At 33.7% G+C, this 22,994-nt stretch overlaps 1 long non-coding RNA gene across 12 annotated transcripts in view; it reads left to right on the forward strand.

The window, feature by feature from the left end:
• The first annotated feature begins 27 nt into the window (after window positions 1-27).
• LOC143229467 (uncharacterized) overlaps window positions 28-22,994 on the forward strand; it is a 63,389-nt gene continuing 40,422 nt past the window's right edge. For 2 of the 12 annotated variants that reach the window (XR_013015885.1, XR_013015886.1), the window contains exons 1-3: window positions 28-236; window positions 9,451-9,490; window positions 13,764-13,907. This is a non-coding gene — a long non-coding RNA (uncharacterized LOC143229467). The other 10 variants (XR_013015892.1, XR_013015887.1, XR_013015888.1 and 7 more) reach the window with 9 other exon arrangements.

A 22,994-nucleotide genomic window follows, 5' to 3' on the forward strand; every position in this document is an offset into this window, starting at 1 on the left:
TATCAAACTGACTTTAGCACCTGACGAATGAAGAAATGGCTCTTCAGAATAATACCGTTAGTTAGCCTCTGGCAGGAGACAGGGAGAAGGGGGAATAACAATGTCAACCCAGAAACCATGCACCTGACTGGCACAGACGAGATATACGAGGCATTCACAGAGTGGGGCCGCTGCCCTTGCCGGTCTTACTTGTTCGACTTGTTGAACCCTGCGGGCCTCCACAGAAGACTGAACGTGTGAGTACGACAATGTATACATACGTAATGGTAGATTAAATGAAGTAACGACCACAGATCGTGGTGGGTACACTGTGAAGAGATGACCTAAATGATTGTAGAAACTTTCCGGAAATAGAAATATTGAAAATAAGGAGCAAGGTGAACGTCAAACTTACGGTTACAAATTGTGAAAAGTTGGTAACAATATGATCTTGCTATTGGAAAGGATTTTTAGGCTTAAATTAAAAACGTGATGCAAAATATTTTGCAAATGTTCATATATCATTATATTATCTATATATAAAATATAATCTATATTAAAAGTTAAATTTCGATAAATTGCATCATCTAGCCGTTAAGTTGTTGTACATGAGGTATTTCGGGATTTCTACAACATTTTAGAAACTATATTTTAACATTTCATCAACAGTCTTAATACTGTATATATCCAAATATGAATCTTAAAAACTTGGTATAATAAAGCAGGTTAATGGTTTCAAGCAGAAAGTGAACTCCATCACATTTACAGCATTTAACTACAATAACTGATTAGATTTGTTAGATAATCCTTTGAGATTCAGAAGAAATAAAACTGGATTTTTAACTGTGAAAGTGTAAAGTAACTGGTTGTTAATACTGGGCATCACTTCCATCGAACAATAATGAATATAATTTTACGTACACGTGGGCACGAGCCAAGTTTAGATGGGTCATAATAAAATTGTTATATAGTTTTGCTAAATAAAACGTAGATTTAGAAACCCGTTAATTAATCCAAGATATTTCAACTGCAGTAAATACCTTCATACTTGTAAGTCAAGTTCAATTCATACAGCATAACAAGTTTCAATGCTGGAGTTTAAACTAAGGTTTGATGTAGTTTTAGTTCCATTCAAAGTACTTCCTATTTCTTTTTTACTTTACTCGTTTCTTTCCACTCGAAGCTAAAAGTAAATGTGTACTCAACTAGATACACTCTATAACTACTCAGTTTGTAGTTATTCATGGGTAGGGTGAGACTAAACACAAAGTTACAAACGACACTGAACCCCATATCCTTCAACAGAATAACGAGAACTTGCATATTCTACGTAAAGCATTTTACTTATGTTGACCTCTTCATGTTCACTGTGGTTTTAGAGAATATTTCGTTTTCTACTGACACAGACTGAGAATAAAGGAAACTCAATTCTTAACGATACGTTTCAGGTTTTGAAATTGCTTTAATTCTTTTGCGTGAATAAAATCTTGTTCTATTCACAATCTTCATAACGTTACAGCTTACATAGTGGCTTTGTTTTACGTTTCCCTTTGTTATTATAGGAAAATAAAATCCTGTTTCATACAACGTATTACAAGAAGCAGACTACGTGCAGTATTATAATGATATACAAAAATGCTCTCTCAGTGGCTCAGCGAGGTTTTATATTCATGCTGGATACACTAGATATAGCTTTGTGCTTTAGCTACAAACAAATACAATGTTTATGCGCATATAACTAGCTAATAGAACAAACAATAACTGATAAATGTACTGACATATTTGAATGATTCATGGGCGGCAAAACCAGGGAAAGAACATTAAAGGTACGCAATTCTCCCCCTTGATATTTTGACCTGCCAGCGAAATGCTCCTTCGAATGCCGAGTAGCCACTTGTTTGTATAATTATCAGAGAAAAGTCGCTTTTTCAACTTTATATTCACTTGTCACAGCTGACATAACAAATAAGGATCCCCCAGTTATCAGTGCCCACCCCCACCTACTCAGTAAAAATTTGTTCTGTCGCCTGTGAAATGATTAACTATTACTTCCTATCGTAATACATCCTAAAATCAAGATTAAGAAACCCTGACATATCAGTTTTGTGTTCGTGGGCGTTCTGCTCTTTAAACTTCAGCGGGGAACTATATTTGTTTTAAACTGAATTTTGTCACTCTTTGTCTAATATATAAATTTACCTCAAATGACTCAAGGCTTGAAGGAGGCAAGCTTAACCACCAATACTAAATTTTATTAATTTTGTGTTAATCTTTCTCATCATACGATATTATCTGAATATTCTTTCAAAGAAAGAAAAAAAGACATGAACATTATTTTAAGAAGACGTTCGAATTGAAATTTATTGATAATTAATTGCAATCATAAACAGTTTTTAGTACATCTAAAGCCTCCCAGTGGCTCAGCGGCATGTCTGCGGGCTTACAACGTTAAAAAACCGGGTTTCGATACGCGTTGTGGGCAGAGCACAGATAGCCCATTGAGTAGCTTTGTGCTTAATTCAAAACAATAACGACAACAACAGTACATGTAAATAATTAATATATTTTAAATTCCAACATCGTTTCTATATATATTTCGAATTTAATAAATTCCTCCTGCTACAGTACAGTATGAACATAAAATAATTGGGAATAAGGTTCTGTAACGCCAAAATCAATAAATTATCGCACTTTTGTTTTTTTTTTAAATAAAAGTAAAAAATATATGTGTATTAGTTTGTTGTAACCTAAAGACAAGCCGAATCAAAAATAAAATAATAAACAAGAAACGCGGCACTATTTAAAAAGATCCCAGGGTTCAATGCATGTGTTTTGTTGATGACTATGTCGCACTATTTCATTACATTGTCCAATCTTTATGAAGTTAAGTGTAATAACTAATATAAGATATATGGGTGTTGGTTGGGTGCTATACTAGTTTATTTAGATAATTGGATGGGGCTCTTTGTACTAGTATACTTTGTTTACTGAGCTACCAGTTAGTGCCTTTCTACCATAATGAGGGCTGGAATGCGAAATTCAAGAGATAAGTTTTTAGCTTACTTACCCCGAAATTTTTTCTCTACTTTAGAGTGTCTTACAAGTGTCTTCAGGCAGTGAAGGGTGATATAGATGTGGGACGTTGTGGACTTGAACACCCACATTTCACTCTCCTAATTTCTATATCTATTGTTACTCCTTATTTTATTTCTTTATGTGAGACTGGAGAATGGAGGTTAAGATTGATGGACAGTGTATCCCCTTCGTGATGTGGGTCCTACTTTTCGCAGTCATTTCCCGCTATAACTATGAAAAATATAATATTTATTGAAATATATATAATAAAACACTACAATCCTTGGACCCTTCTACTTTTTCTCTTCTTTATCATTTTCTTCTGCCGCCTCTAGTGGCAAAAAGGTATGTCTACGGACTTGCAGGGCTAGAAACCTGTTTTCAACACCCATGGTGGACAAAACACAGATAACCCCTTGAGCTGCTCTTGCTTAACTTCAAACAAACAAACGAATTCTTTTGTCAGTTTTGTGGCTTCAAAGGTTACTCTTCAGGATGTAATTTTAAAGCTAATCTGTAATAAAAACGTTTAAATATCACTTTTCAACTACACATATATTACCTGAATTAAATGTATACTTTCCAAAATAAACAAACACAAAATATAATCCTTGTATAGAATATACTTAAAAATAAATCAGAAAAAGCTTATCAAATATAATTTCCTTTTCTCTTTCATTTCTATTTTGATTAAAATTGTACTTTAATTTTACTTTTTATTTGGCTAAAAGCAATTTATTTTCATAAATTTTAACAATTTAAGACAAAATACTTACTTTCTGGTCCTTATATGATTCTTAGTAATATTTTTGTTGTTGCACAATTGCAACTAACTCTATTCTATTCAACTACTATTACTTCTCCCCTCTTATCTCTATCTATTTAAAATGTTGCCCAAAAATTGTGAAATGTTTTTCAAAATAAATCTTTTGTGCTTTGTATTACATGCACAATAAGGGAACAGAACTAAATATACTTTTTCAGAATTTTAAATTTGTCCAAGACAGATGAATTAAAATGTTTGCTGGCATATATTGAGCTTTTTTGGGGGGGAATAACTAATATAAAGTTTTTGTTATTTAATCTTTAGACTTATCTTTTCCATCAACATAAAGTTCGATGTAGTTTACACATTTTAAAAGACGTATTACATTTCTAGAAGAACATTTAATTGATTTATTAATTAAAATATAATTTTTTATTACTCTTAGTTTTGTGTTTTTGCTTTCTTGTAATGTAACGTAAAATATAGAAACCACAATTCTTTCTTTCACAATTGAAAATATCTTCTTTTGAAAAATCTTTTTTGTTGCTCACTCAATAATTTATATAAATTTGTAAGATGTCTTTTTGATAAAATGATATTAGTATTCTTGAAACACATATCTGTCCTTTTTTCGAATATTTGTTTTAATTATATATAAAATATAATATCAATATATTTATATTTGGACAAAGGTTCATTACTAAAGTTATAATCTTCTCTCTGACCCGGAATGTCCAGGTGGGTTAAGGCGTGTGACTTGTAATCTGAGGGTTGCGAGTTCGCATCCCCGTCGCGCTAAACATGCTCGGCCTCCCAGTCGTGGGGACATTATAAATCTACGGTCAATCCCACTATTCGTTGGTAAAAAAAAGTAGCCCAAGAGTTGGCGGTGGGTGGTGATGACTGTCTATCTTCCCTCTAGTCTTATACTACTAAATTAGGGACGGCTAGCACAGATAGCCCTTGAGTAGCTTTGTACGAAATTAGCAAACAAACAAACAATCTTCTCTTTAAGTTTACTAATCTTTCTAGCTAAATGTTTTTTATTAAAATTATTCTTAGCTATATCGAACCTCGTAATATAACAGTGACATTGAACTAAAAGGTTTTTTTTAAATTTCTAGCAATAGATTAGCTCTTATTTCTTCATTGAAAACTAAACATTATAATCTACTCTTGATATTTACTGGAACGTTACACTTTATGTATTTGGGATGATTACTAAAAAAATTACATATTGATATGAGTTCGTTAGTTTGTAGAAAAAAAGGATCAGTTGTAGTTTATTTTTCTAGTGAAATACCAACACATCTAAAATGAACAAGACATTTCCATCGCTTTTCAAAGATATACTTATCCATAACAGTGTTAATACCCATAACAACAGTTCTGTGATACAAAGATAAACTTAATCTTTTTATTTATCGAATTTTAAGTACTAACAAAAGCATTAATATCTCGATTATTTTGTCATACTACAAAGTAATCATCTAAAAATCTCTTCCGAATTTTTACGAAAAGTACAAAATTATCTTGAAAATAATAATGTTAAATACTGAATTGTCGTACTTAAAAAATTCCATAGTAATATTAACATAAAATAGAAAGACTTTTAAATCAACTGTTGCACCAGCAGTTTTATGAGAAACTAATTCTTTGTGAGTTAAAAATATATTTTTAGACTATCTCTGAACGTTTTAAGACAACATGTTATTAAAGCTTTGATGAATTAATTTCTTGTATTGATCCATAGAAAATTCAACTTTAAGTTCATAGTCATGTTTAATATTTGGGTATAGAGTTTATAAATTTTAAGAAACAAAACTCTGATTTGTAAAAATTGTTTTGGCAATTTTTAAATAAATTTAAAACAATTTCTAATTGTATTCGGAATATGACGTAAAAGGTTTTAAATCATATGTCCAATAGATCACTTAATTTTTTTGTAATTTTTGATTCCCTCTTGCAATCTGTTTTACCGAAATACTACAAATTTTCCAATATGAATATAATAACATTTTGTTTCAAATAATATGTTAATAATCTCTTTCGATTTGCGTATTTTTGGAAATACATAAAAATAATCAATTTCTGAATCATTAAAATTATTATTTTTTTCCTTTTTGTTAATCTCACCAAAAATTCTTCAACAAAATTTATTAATTTTTTTTCTTTAATGGAGTTTATGCGTCGCAATTTAGTTAGATTTCTTATTCTTTGATAAACTTTTTTATTATTTACATTTTCAGAAATTATTTGATTATAAAACTGTTCGGCCATAATCACTCGTACTTAATTTGGATTTTGAAAAATAAATTTAGAATTTCAGAGTTTCTTACCAGTTTCTGTTCCTTTAAGGTTAAATTACCTTTTCAGTTCAGAATTAATCCTTTTTATAGGGTGATAATTTGAGTTTACATTTCTAGAGATTCATCTTTATTTGAAATGTCTTAATAATATTACTTAAGTTTTAATTTGCTATTAAGTTCATACAAATTATTTTTTATTAAATTTATAATTGAAAATAATAAAAATGAGCTTTATTGCCTTCGGTTTTTGAAACTCTAACACATTATTTTCAAAGAATAGATCTTTTGTAGAATATCTCTCTATTTCCTTTATTCTTCATAGACTCCATTCTATTAAAGTGTAAATCATTCATTTTTCTGTCTTTGAATCTTATAGGGAATTTAAACATATTTATCTCATATGGCAGCACCAGTTGGATTATATTTGGTGTGGTGTCGTGCCTGTCATTTATTCTCCATATTATTGTAACGTATAATAATTTATTTTCCTCTTTTCCTATTACAAACCCCTTGAGAATATCTCATTCCTTTTGCAATAATATTCCTTCTAATTTTCTTCTTTCTTTGTAGCCTTTCTCTATATTTCTTTATTTGTTCTAAGAACCACACGTGTTTTCGTTTTAATTTTCTTCATTTCTTGTCACATCTATTGTATACAAGTCATAACGATATTCTTATTAGTGCTTCAAAACTTATTTTCGTTTCTCTCAAGTGGAAGAGCAGTATCTCTGTGAACTTATAACGCTAGAAAGAGGTTTCGATACCCATGGTAGGCAGAGCACAGATGTCCCATTCTGTAGCTTTGTGTTTTAGTTCAACAATCATTATATTATGTCATCTCGTTAAATAAATTCCACATTTTCAGTTCGCTTTCCGTGAATTTTGTCTTTTTGTCTTCCCGAGCTTCATTTTCAGTCCACTTTTTTAGTATTTGTAACTTGTATTCATTCGTTGAAAATAGCCTAATTATTTGTTTCACGAAATGTTTAAGGTTTTATGAGGGGTCTTTTTTAACTTGCAATTTTAAGTTTGTTTGTTTTTGAATTTCGCGAAAAGCTACACGTGGGCTATCTGCGCTAGCCGTCCCTAATTTAGCAGTATAAGACTAGAGGAAAGGCAGCTAATTATCACCACCCACCGCCAACTTTTGGACTACTCTTTTGCCATCGAGTAGTGGGATTGATCGTTACTTTGTAAAGCCCTCACGGCTGAAAGGTCGAGCATGTTTAGTGCGATAGGGATTCGAACCCGCGACCCTTAGATTACGAGTCGAACGTTTTATCTCACCTGGCAATGCCGGGCCTCACACTTTTACATAATTTACTTAAATTTAGTGATCTAAAGCTTCTCCAAAATGCAGTTCTATTTCTTTCAGAAAATCTATTATAGCGTTGCTTAAATCCTAGAAAGTATTGTTAGACTTTTTTTCTTTTTTACTCTACTGCTTTCTGTAGATTATAATTTATTTCAGAGAATTTGTTTTTGTTTTGGGTAAGTAGATTTAAGAAAAATCTTTAATAACGTTTTTTGTTGTTGACCGTGGCTATTGGTCACTATTCCATTCTTCTTTAAGTAGAAGAAAATAATAAGGAAGAGAACAAATATTAGAGTTCACGGATTTTATGTGTTATGTTAATATTCACTGGTGGATATTTGTATCAATTTTTGTTATACACATTTGCAAATACATACTTATAGTATCAAATCATCCATTTATACCCAAACTATAAGTGCTTCCATTTAATGGTAGATAGTATATATAATAATTTTATGTAAGTAAGAAATCTGACAGGACAACTCTTCTTTCTTAATTAAATATAAAAATGTTTTTGTTGAATACTTTACGCGATACAAGCTTTGACGACATCTTTAAAATACATCCTTCAGCGACTAATATTTTCTGATTATTAAACTTAATCCATGATATTATTTTTATTGTTTCAAGTAACTGGATAAGAGACTTCACAATCTTGAAATAATGCTAAAAACTACAAATTCTTAGTAACACATCAAACATACTTTAGATTTTTTTTTTATATACATACAATTGTATAATATGGTATCGTGTTTTGGAAAATCAACGAAATAATTTGTTAGTTAGCATGCTGCCATCTTGTGATAATCATAGCAAACATGCATTTCATCCAATATCGATGTGTATTAAATTTATTATATTTGCCAACAAAATTGATACCTACAATTTTCTTTCTTAACACAAGTATATTTTGATATGAAAACAACAACAAAATTATTTATTATAATGGTTATTACAAACAAGAGTTTTACAAACTTCCGAGTCTACAATATCGGAAACCGGATCTTTTATCGACATTCACGAAGAGCGAATTAATTCAATGTTGATACGTAGGTGAACTTCTCTTGATGGTTGGAAGCACACGTAACTTTCTCACCGATGACAATATCTAATGTATGTTCTTGTAGAAATATGAACGTCCGAATTAATTCTCTGAAGTTCGAAGTTTATAAACGCTCCTAGTCAAATATTTGTAATATTTTGATTAGAAAGCATCAATCACAATTATAACTTCCAAGGTTTATAGTAACTGATTGTAGCTAACCAACAATATTCTATTATTGTGTTTCCTCGTCTTGCGATGGCTTGCTTTTTTGCTTATTATGAAAGATTCCCGAAAGTTAAACAATATTTAAAGACCAGCTAGTATTTTCATAAAACATATATTGTTGATTCTTACACTTAAGAATCTTTCTTAATGTGAAGGAATTTCATGAAAAAACAGGACTTCTCCCGTCGAATAATTGAAAGAAATATTTCGAAGACAGAAGCATGAACAGAAAAGAAGAAAGGAGCTTGTTTGATATATATTTGTTCAATTTATTTTTATTTTATGTATTTATTTTTAAGTAAAATAAAACCATAAAATAAAAATAAAATAAAATCATAAAATAAAAATAAAATAAAACAAAAATAAATATATAAAATAAAAATAAATAAATAAAACTGAAAATTTCCCCTTTGACACTTCTTATGAAAATGACAACTATCGGAAACGCACTAACTTTGGTAGCGATATTTTCTTGTGCTCAGTGAAATGTCAAAGTAGGGTGGCATCCAACGGAATAAAACATCCCTCACCTACTTAGCGAATCTGAAATATCTGTTGTGCTGAATGTACCCACTGCATGGAATTCAAACATTGCAGTCAGTCTTCTTTGTGTAAAAACAAACGTAATGAGGATTTTTCTTATTGAAATGACACATAGAATTACTTAAGACTCACTAGAGAATCTAATTGTCGTAGAATTGTATGAACTACAGCTTTATTTTAATTTTTTTTTCAGGAAGACTGAAAAGCAACTGTAATCTGCAACAGCAATATTCGTAAGTAATAAAGTAATATAAATGATTAAGCTACAGAAAGGATAGCTCATGTCATCTTATTCTCTTATGTGACTGTACTATAAATATGCAAAAACTTTCTCGTTTTTATCGCTATATGTTTATTTTACATATAACATGACAAACCATTAAACTAACAAAGATAAACTTTTGTTAATTTTTCAGAGAAATAGAAAATGTTTACATTTTGAACAAAATCCTCACAGAATTCCAAGTTAAGAATTCTACAGACTAAGACGCACGATTTTTGATTCTCAGGCTCTTTGTATGTATTATTGTTACGAAGAAATTTCCTGAAAACCGTTTTTTTTTTTTTTTCAGTGTTTAAAACGTGACAATACTCACCTAGGTACAAACGTCTAACCTTAATGGTTATTCAAGCAAATACTCGAAAGTTGAACACAAATGTTTCCGGTACAGGGATAACACCTAACTTTATGACTTCTAACATAAGAAGTGTAGATATAAGATTAAATCGTCAAATTCTGTGTTAATTATGATAGATATATATAATAAAAAGGATACGAAACGTAGGACCATAGTTTTAAATTATTGTTTTATTTTACTTACTAAGATGGACCAGGAATGTAAGAGAATAACAACTGTAATTTCTGAAACGAGAGAGCTAACTTACATAGTATAGAATTTAATACTAGCGTATTTGTGAATTGCACATTTTATAAAACATTTTGATTTTTGCTTCAGATTATAATCAGTATATTATATATTTTTCATATTGTTTGTTTTTTGTTGTCTGAAAGCGCTTTTTATAGATAAAACAGTAAATTCCCGCATTGTTCAAATATTTATTGTGTTTGACCTAACAATTAACGAGTTTTTTATCTGTATATGAACTGTATACAGTTAAATCTAAATCTGTGTTACATATATACTAACAACTAAAGGTTATTAAGACTGACAAAAGCCCCCCGCTTACAGCGGTAAGTCTACGGATTTACAACGCTAAAATCAGTGGTTCGATTCCACTCGGTGAGCTCAGCAGATAGCCCGATGTGGCTTTTCTATAAGAAAAACAAACAAACAAACAAACACTGAGAAAAACGGTGTGAAAATGGATAAAGGTTGTCCAAACTTAGGTGGTTAATCCACATAACAAGGAGTACCGTGTTTGTATGTGGGAGTTTTAAACTTCCATTAAACTTTCATTAAAGTAAGAAACATAGTACGGATGACGTCACCATATGTGAGTGGGAAGCTTCTTAAACTTCATTAAACTATGCAAGAAAGGATAAGAGAAGTAAGGACGACATCACCATGCACACAAAGGAGGGGTGTGGGTGTGCAGAGCGCTAAACATTGAAACGGGAAAGGAATTTGGGAAATTAATTTGTCATTCACCAGATTGCCATTCATACACCAGTATTTATGTGTTAGGGTTTGTGCGTTAAGTTTCTTCATTTGTTTATAAATACTTCGAATAAGGGTATCGTCACCTTGATAACCACGTTTTGAAAATATTTGTAGGCCTAATGTCTCTCACTAATAAGTTGGTTTGTTTGCCATTGATGATAAGACCATTCGTCTCAAAGTATCTTTCGAATAAGAGGTGTTTAGCGAGTATCACGTGCTATGCAATAGTTTAACCATACATTCACTGAGACGTTTCACACGGCCATCAGATTCGCTCAGAACTCTATATACTTAACCTCATACGTGAGTAGTCTAGACAGGTCACTTAGACCTTAGTGGTATATTGGTATATTTATTGACTTACAACGTTAGTAACCGCGTTTTGATATCCGTGGTAGACAGAGCACAGATAGCCCATTGTGTAGCTTTGTGCTTAACTTCAAAAACTAACAAAAAAACGTCAGTTAGTTGTTTTAACTACTTTAAACACACACATTATTGTCTTTACATTTTATAAACTTTGTGCATTCAAATACAAAATACCACAACTAAGAAAAAATATTTCTTGCTCGAAGCACAACCCCCTCTCTATCTGTGCGTGTTTTCTTATAGCAAGGCCACATCGGACTATCTACTGAGCCAACCGAGGGAAATCGAACCGCTGATTTTAGCGTTTTAAATCTGTAGACGTGCAGATGTGCTAGCGGGGGGCTCTCTCTCTATTTCTAGTTATTACTTACAAGGACAATGTTTCGTATGGTTACTTAGTGTGTGATTATTTAAGAAGAAGACTACGAAAACAGTGGTCACATGGAAAGGTCCGAGAAATTGTTTGTTTCTATTACATCTTAGAGTGCAAAAGAAACAGTTTTGATGGAATGCAAACTGTTGGAAAGATGAATCAAATTCTGTTACTTGTCAGTCAGGTAAGAAACTGTAAACGTTTCGGTACTGGGAGTTACAACTCCACCTCGCGAAAATAAACGCATAAAATAATGACTAGAAATACTTTGCCGCCTGTACAGTGATTAATGAAAGAATATACGGTAAAATGTATTGAACGAATAATGTTTAAAATAAAATATCTCTTTTACATATAAAATTGGTGCCTTGGAAGGATAAGTTGGTCGTTTGATTCGAAAGTGAGAAATAAATTTACTTTCTGTTACTGGTAACTTAAATCTGACCTTCTGGTAGTACTCGGGGAATCAATAACTGATGGTATTTTCGAATGTGTTCGGAGAAAATGTACTTTTAATATGTATATTATGTTGGTACTGCATTTAGTATTTTCAAATTGTATGGCCATTTATGTGACCAGGTCGGAAACCTTATAGAGTTAGGCATAGCTATCCCTAACAGTTTGCATTTTATTTTCACAGTGTGAATGAAAGCGTTTAAAATGTTTTTATATGTGTGAGTTCTTTCATCGGTCGGTATTAGTTACGTAAATAAATATCATTTTAAAACTTCTGTTACCTGCATGCCAATGTCAGACGTCCTATTTCCATAATGTATCGCCATCTAGTGTGGATCGTTTAATTTAACATTTTTGACTGTCTTCATCAACCCCTACACCCTCCCACAGCGGGCTGTCTGCGGACTTATAACTCTAGAAATCAGGTTTCGATACCAGTGATGGGCAGAGTAAAGATAGCTTTGTATTTAACTTTAAATAAACTTTATCACTCCAATTAGAGATAATAAAATATAAGAATATCTAGGTCATGAAAATGTAAATATAGATAACAGAAACCTGCGTTATGAATTGTGAGCGACTGTAAATGGTGATATATGTATTTCAGTTACATTCAACTTTCAGTTGTTATACAGTTGTCCACTTAGACTTGCGTATGTGACAGTTTTTAAAGTAAAAAATAAATACATTTATACGTACACTTTCACATTTCACAAAGCAGTTGTTGAAAGTGTAATGACGTTTTATAAAACAAGTTTAGAAGCAACTGTAAGTGAGTTAAACGGAAACATTTTTAAATTTGTTGAGAAAATTAATAAGTTGTCTTTACCTGAGTTCTAAAGAAGGTTTTTTTAGTTTGTTTTGAAATTCCTTTTCAATTTCTATAATTATCTTACAATCGGCATCAGAATCCTTTGAAAGCCAATTGTGGAAATTAAATATTTTTATTATCTAAGTGTATATATAAATAACAGAAATCAATATAATTATCACGACTTCCTTTAGTTCTTATGTTTGAAAACCTTATTTTTTTCAATTACTTGTTTGTCTTTTTTAAATACCTAGCACAGTTTAGTTTCCCACACTTTCCTTGTGTGTTTTTTTCTCTGAATAATTTTTGGAGTATACGTCGAACAAAAGTTTTTATTATAGACAAAGAATAGCGATTTGATATAACGTACTGTTGTGAGAAATATTTACACATAAGTTAACGTTAACCGAATTTGTATATTACAAATAACCGAATATGGAATAGTATTATATATTATTAATTGCCATTAGAAGTTGTTACACACAAACACAAGTTAGGAATGAACAAAATTGTTTCACGTATTTCCAAAGGTAAATACTTTGTTATGGTGTTTGTTTGTTTCTTTAAGAAGTTTTAGATAAAACTATACAACTATAACTCTTGTGAAGCTGTCCTAAAATGTATTATATGGAAGAGACAGCTAATCAATAGTACCCTCGGCTTGACTTATAGCTTTATCTGCCTGAATAGTGGGATTTCTCTATTATGACGTGCCTATAGTATCAAAGTACGGATCACAGTTTTACACTAAACGGATGCAAACCATGGATTTTCTTAGTTATAGCTTGGACAAACTTACTATTATACCCATTGTTTATTTCTAATTTCAGTGTGTAAAAAGTGTTATGTGTTATTTAATTTTTTAATTGCATTAGGGTGGCCTGGTTGTTAGGGCTGTAGTCGGCGAGTCGCGAGATCGAAATCTTTTGCCGAACGCCTTCAACCATTATATTGTGGGACTGTTATAACACGACGCTCAACCCCACTATTCGCTTGAAAAGTTAGCTCAAGATTCAGCGGTAGGTGATGTTAGCTAACTCTATAGTCTATCATTTTAAAATTAGAGATCCTCGAATGGCTGTGCGCGAAATTCAATAAACAAACAAAGCAGCAGTATATGTGTTTCACATTTTGTGACGGAAACGTGCAACACTAGTTTTTAAGTTTACAAATGAGAACTGTATATTTTTTATTTGATATTCATCGGAAGCTTCTAAAGTTCAGTCAGGTGCTTACTACATCATTTGTCTCTTTTGATATACTCGTGGGTGGATTTTACATAAAATCTCGTTCTTAACACTTGAAAGGTAAAGAATTGTCGGAGGTTCAAATTAACAAACCTAAACGGTCGAAACAAGACGATATAAAATTATAAGCAGTTAGCAAATAGTGTTTAGTCGTTTGTAATCTGTTTACGTTCTAATTCATTTATTTCCACATCCCTAATTCTAGTGGTGATTCAAATAATTGGAGAGATTAGTTATCACCAAGCCATTTGATTTGGAAAATTATATTTTCCTTCCTTGGCTCTGACGCAAACGGATATTGAAAATGCTACTCGCTCAGAAAACAAAACCTAATTAGTTTTATAAATATTCGTACTGAATGGCCTCGCTGTTGTTGTGCTCAACATGTACTTAGAGAACATTGATCCTGTAATTTCCGGTTGACTCCAAATTTCAGATGCAACTTTCAACTTCAAATCAGAATAAAAAAAATGCACAAGCCGCAGATAAGTTTGAAAAATAAGAGAGAATGAGCATGCTGGAAAAAGAATAATCTGTAAGGTATTTATTCCATCTGTGTTATTTCAAAATCACATCTTATGTTCATATCACCTTTTGAAAAACGAACATATTTTCATTTATTGTTATCATGGTAATAATGTCATAGACAATAAACAGTTTGAAGATTTATTGCTTTTTGTGGAGTATCAATATATCAATTACTTTTATGTGTTAAGGCTTCAGTAAATGTTATGGAATTGCATAATATTCTGCTTTCCATTATGTGTCAGATGACATTATATCAACTTTATTATTTCTTTGTGTGCTTGCTAAATATGTGAGATATTAGTTTTATATGCATATTTCTTAATAGAGATTTTCAATTTTAAAACTTTTGGGGCATGCCCAGCTTCAAGACGTGAAAAATGGTTTCATAAAAGAAACAAAAAGACATCTACCTATCTATCGTATAACGTATTCATTTTACGACTTTACAGGTGGTTTATTTATTGTATCTTTCTAACATAGGTTCAGCATGGCCAGGTGAGTTAAGGCACTCGACTCGTAATCTGAGGGTTGCGAGTTTGAATTCTCGTCACATCAAACATGTTCGCCCTTTCAGTTGTGAGAGCGTTATAATGTGATAGTCAATCCTATTATTCATTGGTAAAAGAGTAGCCCAAGAGTTGAGGATAGATGGCGATGACTAGCTGCCTTCTCTCTAGTCTTATACTGCAAAATTAGGAACAGCTAGCGCAGATATTCCTCGTGTAGCTTTGTGCGAAATTCAAACCAAACCAAACTGAACTTTTTAATACATATGTAAAGAGCTTATTTCTCCTTCTGAGGTATTTAGAATTTTTCTAACAGTCATGTAAAATTGCTTAAAGAGTCTTGAAAATTGATTTGGTTAACAGCGTTTACAGTGCATAAGTTGTAATTTTTAAACTGGGTAATTACACTACATGGCCAAAAGTATGTGAACACCCCTTTTAATTAGTAGGTTCGGATATTTTAGCCTAACCCATTGCTAACAGGTGCATAAAATCAAGCATACAGCCATACAATCTCCATAGACAAACATTAACAGTAGAATAGATCGTACTGAAGAGCTCAGTGACTATAAACGTGACACTGTCATAGGATGCTGTCTTTCCAACAAGTCAGTTCGCTAAATTTCTGCCCTGCTTGAGATGCCCTGGTCAACTGTAAGTGCTGTTATTGCGAAACGTCTAGAAGCAACAACAGCTCAGCCATAAAGCGGTAGGCCGCACAAGCTCACAGAACGGGGCCGCAGAATGCTCAAGCGCGTAAAAAATCGTTTGTCCACAGTTGCAACACTCTCTACCGAGTTTCAAACTGTCTCTGAAAGCAACCTCAGCACAAAAACTGTTCATCAGGAGCTTCATGAAATGGGTTTCTATGGTCGAGCAGCCGCAAACAAGCCTAAGATTACCATGCGCAATGTCAAGCGTCGGCTGGAATGGTGTAAAGCACACCGCCATTGTACTCTGGAGCAGTGGAAAGACGTTTTCTGGAGTTATGAATCACGCTTCGCTATCTGGCAGTCTGACAGACGAATTTGGAAGCCTGGAAAACACTACCTGTCTGAATGCATAGTGCCAACTGCAAACTTTTGTGGAGGAGGAACAATAGTCTAAGACTGTTTCTCATGGTTTGGGCGAGACTCTTTAGTTCCAGTGAAGGGAATCCTTAATGCTACAACATACAATGACATTCTAGATAATTGTGTGCTTCCAACTTTGTGGTAACAGTTTGGAGAAGGCCCTTTTTTGTTTCAGCATGACAATGCTCCCGTGCACAAAGCGAGGTCCATAAAGAAATGGTTTGCCGAGTTTGGTGTGGAAAAAATTGACTGTCCTGCACAGAGCCCTGACTTCAACCCCATCGAACATCTTTGGGATGAACTGGAACGCCGACTGCGAGCCAGGCCTTCTCGTCCGACATCAGTGCCAGACCTCACTAATGCTCTTGTGGCTGAATAGGAGCGAATCCCTGCAGCCATGTTAAAAAAATCCAGTGAAAAGCCTTACCAGAAGAGTGGAGACTGTTATAGCAGCAAATGGGGGGACAAACTCCATATTAATGCACATGGTTTTGGAATGAGATGTTGAACAAGCACATATGGTTGTGATGGTCGGGTGTCCACATAATTTTGGACATGTAATGTATATACAATGCAAAACTTAAAAATTTATATGTCCTGCTATTGTAATAATTTTCCAAATTTATGTTTGTGTTTCTTTAAATGTTATAAAAATTGGTTGGAATGCCATTAACCGTTCCTTAATTTAACACATAACTCCAACTGTGACGTGATATCAGTGATGTACATTCCGAACAGTAAAAGCCCAAATTATTGTATCAACGTGATATGTAATTCTACACTTGGTTTTCATCAAATATCTCACTTTGCATTTAACTTCTCTTCGATTCTAATCAGAAATATAACTCAACCAGCCAACCAACCAAAAACAACAAACGGCACAGAAAGTCCTGCCAATATATGCTAATTGTGAAAGTCGTTTTATATCTTGTGTGTCATAATTTCGCGTAGTTACACAAAGACGTTTTACCCATAGCTGTTCTTACTTTTAAAATCATAAACTAGACAGTAAACCTTTAGTCAACGCTCTCAACACCAACGGGCCCGGCATGGCCAGGTGGGTTAAGGCGTTCGACTCCTAATCTGAGGGTCGCGGGTTCAAATTTCCTTCGCACCAAACATGCTGGCCCTTTCAGTCGTGTGGATGTTATAATGTGACGGTCAAACCCACTATTCGTCGATAAAAGAATAGACCAAGAATTGGCGGTGGGTGATGATGACTAGCTGCCTTCCCTCTAATCTTACACTGGTACATTAGGGACGGCTAGTGCAGATAGCCCTATTTTTGAGCGAAATTCAAAAACAAAACAAACTTCACCAGCGTTTAAGTTACTTTTTCTGATCAAATAGTAGGAGCTAACAGTTACTCTTGTAACGCTTCAATAGCCACAAACTACAGAGAGCATTTTTACACGAACGGGTCATGAACCACTAATCCTTGGATTCATAGTCCATGCATGCTATCCACGTGGTTCATACCAAGTTTTTAAATAACATATAAAATTAAATGTTTGGCCAGTAGTAGCATATAATAATACTTTGCTTGATGTTATGTTAAAAAAAAGCGATTACATGCGTTCTATATGTTTTTACATCCAGATCATATTAACCTAAAGAAAATTCACTAAACAAATAAGTAGTTTAAAATTCTTGGAAAGTAATAAAACTTTTCCTTAATTTTGATTACTTTTGAAATAGTCGTCATAATTCTGACGTACTTAATTTTGTTTATTCATACAAAAAACATGTTTTGATATTATATATATAATTATTGTCTTCATTTTGCATACATATTTATATATAAAAAACTACCTGAACGATATACCGTAAAACTTATTCCATTTTATTACGCCCAAAATCCATTAGTTACGGAACCATAGATAAAAATAGAATGACTTTTTACGGTATCTTCGAATTAATACATCGGATACAGATTTTCTGGAAGAAAAAAAGAATTTTTAAAAGAACTGTGGTAGTAACAAAAAATATTATACTTCATTGTTTCTAAATCGTGAGATATTTATTACAAAGAAATACGTGTACATGTATAAATATAGCTTTGCAACGTTTCGAATTTTTTACTTTAATCATTATTAGGCGTAAGACAATAACAATAATTTGGCACAACAGAAAGTACAAGAACAAAATATTTTTAATACTAGTAATAAACGACCAAATTTGCTGCGAACAACAGCGAAAACAGCTGTCGTTTACATCAGAATGCCATTCACTCAAGATCCACTACAGTCAACATTGAATTTGATTACACAAGTTTTGACATTAATTCCATTCATGAAATTTGTTCAACAGCGGAGGAATGAATCATGCATCTTTGAAACGGGTCAATAAATATACTTTTGATAACCTCTAATAAAGATATGGAAATGAAAAATGGATGGGAAAAAAACATCGAGAATGTTTTACAGTGACTTGAATATTATCAGTCCAGTACTAACTTACATCCGCAAGAACAACTAACCCTTAAAAAGTTTTTTAAAAAGGTAATAACAACATCATAAACATGACAAATTCAAAGGTTTTGGTGATTATTAGCAGAAGCATTTACGGATAGAAATAAACAAAAAATAAAAATTTAGACTTGAATAACAAGTAACCTCTCTGAAAAGCTCTCAGACGAGCTTAAACCCTCTAAATTAACCGCAAATTAGAATTATATGGTTTACCAGATTAATATATGCCGGATATACCACTAAGATCTATAATATCGGCATATGGCAGTGCCACTGAAAATCTGTCTTAGCAATGACATAATTTTAGTGCTGTTATCCAATTATGTTCCATCACACTTAAAAATTACATAACACCTGTTACCATGAATCAAGGATGTATCTCATACATTGGCGAACTCAACATTTCTTACATTCGACGTTGTAGCTCTTTATATTTATCTGTACGCACTGAAGATGGCATCAATGCTTTGTGTGTGTTTTCACATCGGCGTAGTTGTTATAAAATATCGGTTTGAAGTTTTCCGGCTAAGTGATAAACTAAGATTATTCGTTATAGTTGAGAAAAGTGTTAGCTAGAGCTGGTCCTTCTGAGGACTTCATATCTACTCTGTCAGTTTGATCATATTTTTTTCTCAAAGTAGGTAATTAAGGATCTAAGCTTTCTTCAGTTAAGCCACAAACAAGAGACTCCTCGCGAAAGAGTTTTCTCACCCAATGGAATGTTTCTGAATAAAGAACTTGCATCGACGCTACACACAAAACTTTCATTAGAATTATTTATAATTTTAAAACTATTAACAAATGAGAACGAGGCCAAGACAACAAATTTGTTAAGCGTTAACAAAAATAAATACAAGAAATTTGGCTACTTTGTAACCTTGGATTTTGTCTGACAAATTGTAACAAAGGATACGAAATTTTACTTTTACTTATGTTTCCCGCTATTAAAGCAGTAAGTCTACGAACTTACAACGCTGAAATCAGGGGTTCGATTCCCCTTGGTAGACTCAGAATATAGCCCGATGTGGCTTTGCTACATGAAAACACATCTTTACTTATTTTTCTTAAATTAATAAATATTAAAACTATGACAAAAATACATCAATGTACCAATACTGAAAATAAAGACATTGTTTTCAATACAGTGACAACAGTGATTACATAGTTCATTCTAGTACTGAGGGATATACAATATTAGTAGTTTTCCGAAATTAGATATGAGGTCTAAACACCCCAGTGACCTTCCTTACTGTGTGAGGTTCGGGGTTAATTGACCGAGAAATGTGGAAACATTTAAGTACAGATATATACAAATATAGACACATATTGAAGTATGTTATTTCCGACCTAGAACTGCCAGTAAAAGAAAGTTTATTCATGAAACAAAATCCCCCTCTTTCAGATGTAACACATTTTTTCATATACTTAATTTACTTTAAATCAACGATTAAATTATTTCCCAATAAACAACTTTATAAATAGAAAGTTTATTTAAAAAGGGAAATCTTTTGAAGTTCGTTTCTTTTCAAAATTTATATTATACGATTTGTAGATATTCAATAATACTATTGGTTAAATCTTATTGTTATTTTCCTTCAGGCAATTATAACAACGTGTTGTGATCTTGTAACTTTTGTTGTGCCTAATTATTGTTATTTTATTATGCTTCATGATGACCTAAGTAGAGAGCTGAAATGTTACAGGGACATATTTATTTATGTGTGGGTGTGAACTTCTTTGCTGGACCCTCGGTGTGGATTCCTGTATGTGATGAGGGGACTTCCCAGAGAAGGTTCTGTACTTTTACTTTACCTCCTCTGGGATCTAAACATCCATCCACGTGTTTGCTGCGCGTGGCGATCCGTGAATGGGAGAAGGGGATCCTGGTAGATGAGGGGTTCAACCCTAACACACCACTTTGGTCTTGACTTCCAGTTGAAGGATGGCCTTAGTGTGCCCCCCCCCAAGGGTCAACCAAGCACTAGTGTTGGAAGTTCTTAACAGGCATTGTAGACATTGTCCCCGATGCTGATGTTTCGGTATTGTGCTCAAGAAATCCTGCCGTTGCTGCAATGTCCCTGTCTGGCATTGTAGTGCGTCCCTTTGTAGACCTCCATGGTGGGTAGGGACAGTGGGCACTAAAATGTATTTATTTTCTTATGGATAACCCCATCTATGAAAAAAATAAAAAGGAAAAAATGAGAAAAAAGATGTCATTAGAAAACGATCACGCATGGACGAATCAGTTGTACACTCACCGTCACAGTCAGATTCAGTACCTCGATTTATAATCATACATTTCTTATCCGAAAAGTTCTCAGGGCAAATGTCTCCCTTTCTTATTCAAAGGAAGATACAATCTGTAGACATTTTGGTGGAAACATCTTCACTACAACATAGTGAACTCAAACTGAATTCGAAGAGCACTGGGGATATACCCATCGAGATATTTGAATTCTTCCAGAGGAGTTAAAGTTGAGAGGAATTTAAAGAACATTTCCGCGTTGGAGATCATAGTTGGTTTCTCCACCTAAGACATTTCTGCTGTGTGTCGAATATCCACTCGCAAGGACGAAATAATTCTACTTACAAATGTAATTATTTTGACATTCACATCGCCACGTCCACTTGCTACTATCAGAGCAGGATACTTAAATTGTAATATTAGGCCATGTATTCCAAACTCTCTCCGATGTTTCAGTGCCAGTGGTTTGGACATTCAAAGACCTCTCGCCATAGATCTTTAACGTGTGCTCGTTGTACTGGGAAATGCTACGACACCTACGAATGTGAACTTGAATCACATTGTATCAGTTGTAGTGGTTCACACCCCTTGTACTTTCGTTCTTGTCTTAAGTAGGTGGAGAAGAAAGATGTACAACGTTTGAAGACTGTAAACAAGATCTCCTATCCAGATGTTGGCAAATTATTGTTTCCCACTCCATCTCGGACATATGCTGCTGTATTACATTCCACTGCTACAGTGGGAGTGCAGACAGATCTCTCCGTGCCTCCAACAGAGTCATTTTCAAATAACCACAAGAGTCTTTTGCCCTCCATGATTAAGAGAGTTGATGGGCTAACGTCTACTCCCATTTCTGTACCTATTACTCCTTCCAGTGGCTCCCTGGATCCACTTTATTTGGATCTGGAGTGTAGTGTTTCCTCGGGTCCATCTTTGTCTCTGGCCCCGAGATGCAGCTCACTTATTTGTTCACGCCCTCAGTCGCTGGAATTTTCTTCCAACGACAGAAATCTGCCAACTCGACCCAGGGCAGAATCCATGGAGGTTGAGAGACTTCCTTCTAAAAGAGAAAATGAAGAAAAAAAGACGTGGTTGAAAAGAGAAGTGCTCTCCGCCCAATTCGCCCATGCATAAGTAAAAAGTATCACTTTGATACAGTGGAACTGTCGAGGTTTGCGTTCTAATCTGTATGACATCAAATCACTGATTGATTCTTACTATCTTGTATGTCTTCCTTTACAGGAAACATTTCTGAAACCTGCCGATATAGTTACCTTTTGGCAGTTTTCTTTGTACAGAAATGACAGGTTGTGTGATGGAGGGGTGGCACTGCTGGTCGATCAGCCAATCGACACACCCTTGGAGGCTGTGACCATTTGTGTTTCCTTGGGTCGTACCACCATTGTATGTTCTCTCTACTTGTCTCATCGAGAGACCCATGATCAAATACACCTTAATGCTCTCATTAAACAATTGTCGTCTCCATTTTAATGCTGAGGGACTTAAATGAACATAATCACCTCTGGGGAGGTGCTGATATTGACGGAAGGAGTTGCTCCATAGAGCGTATGCTCTAGGATCACAACATTTCTCTCTTCAGTACTCAAAAACGGTTTTGGAATACCTCTCGTAGGTATTACACTCTATGGAACAGCATCGCTTTTCAGTGGGCCATTGTGGATTAAATTCACAACCAGCATCGCTTCTACCACCAGTTCCAAAGTCATATGGGACGAGATGCTGAAGATCAGCGGGCAGTATAATTCTGTCCCCTTTTGATTTTGCTCTGTGAAGACCAGGAAGTTGCTGATACCCAGAGCATCACGGATACTCTCGCGCGAAAGCTTTTGCCGGGTATCTAGCACTTTTGCTTCATTCTCCACCTTCTTAGTCATCAAGACTCGGGCAGAGCAATCACCTCTTTCCTTTTGGGCTGATCATCTCTATGACTATAATTGGCCCTTTACACTAATGGAACTCAAGCTTGTTCTTTATCAGTCTTGCAGTACATCAGTCAGACAATTCCAAGTACGTGT

The sequence above is a fragment of the Tachypleus tridentatus genome, chromosome 10 (genome assembly GCF_004210375.1).
Source record: "Tachypleus tridentatus isolate NWPU-2018 chromosome 10, ASM421037v1, whole genome shotgun sequence".
In the NCBI taxonomy this organism is placed as follows: Eukaryota; Metazoa; Arthropoda; class Merostomata; order Xiphosura; family Limulidae; genus Tachypleus; species Tachypleus tridentatus.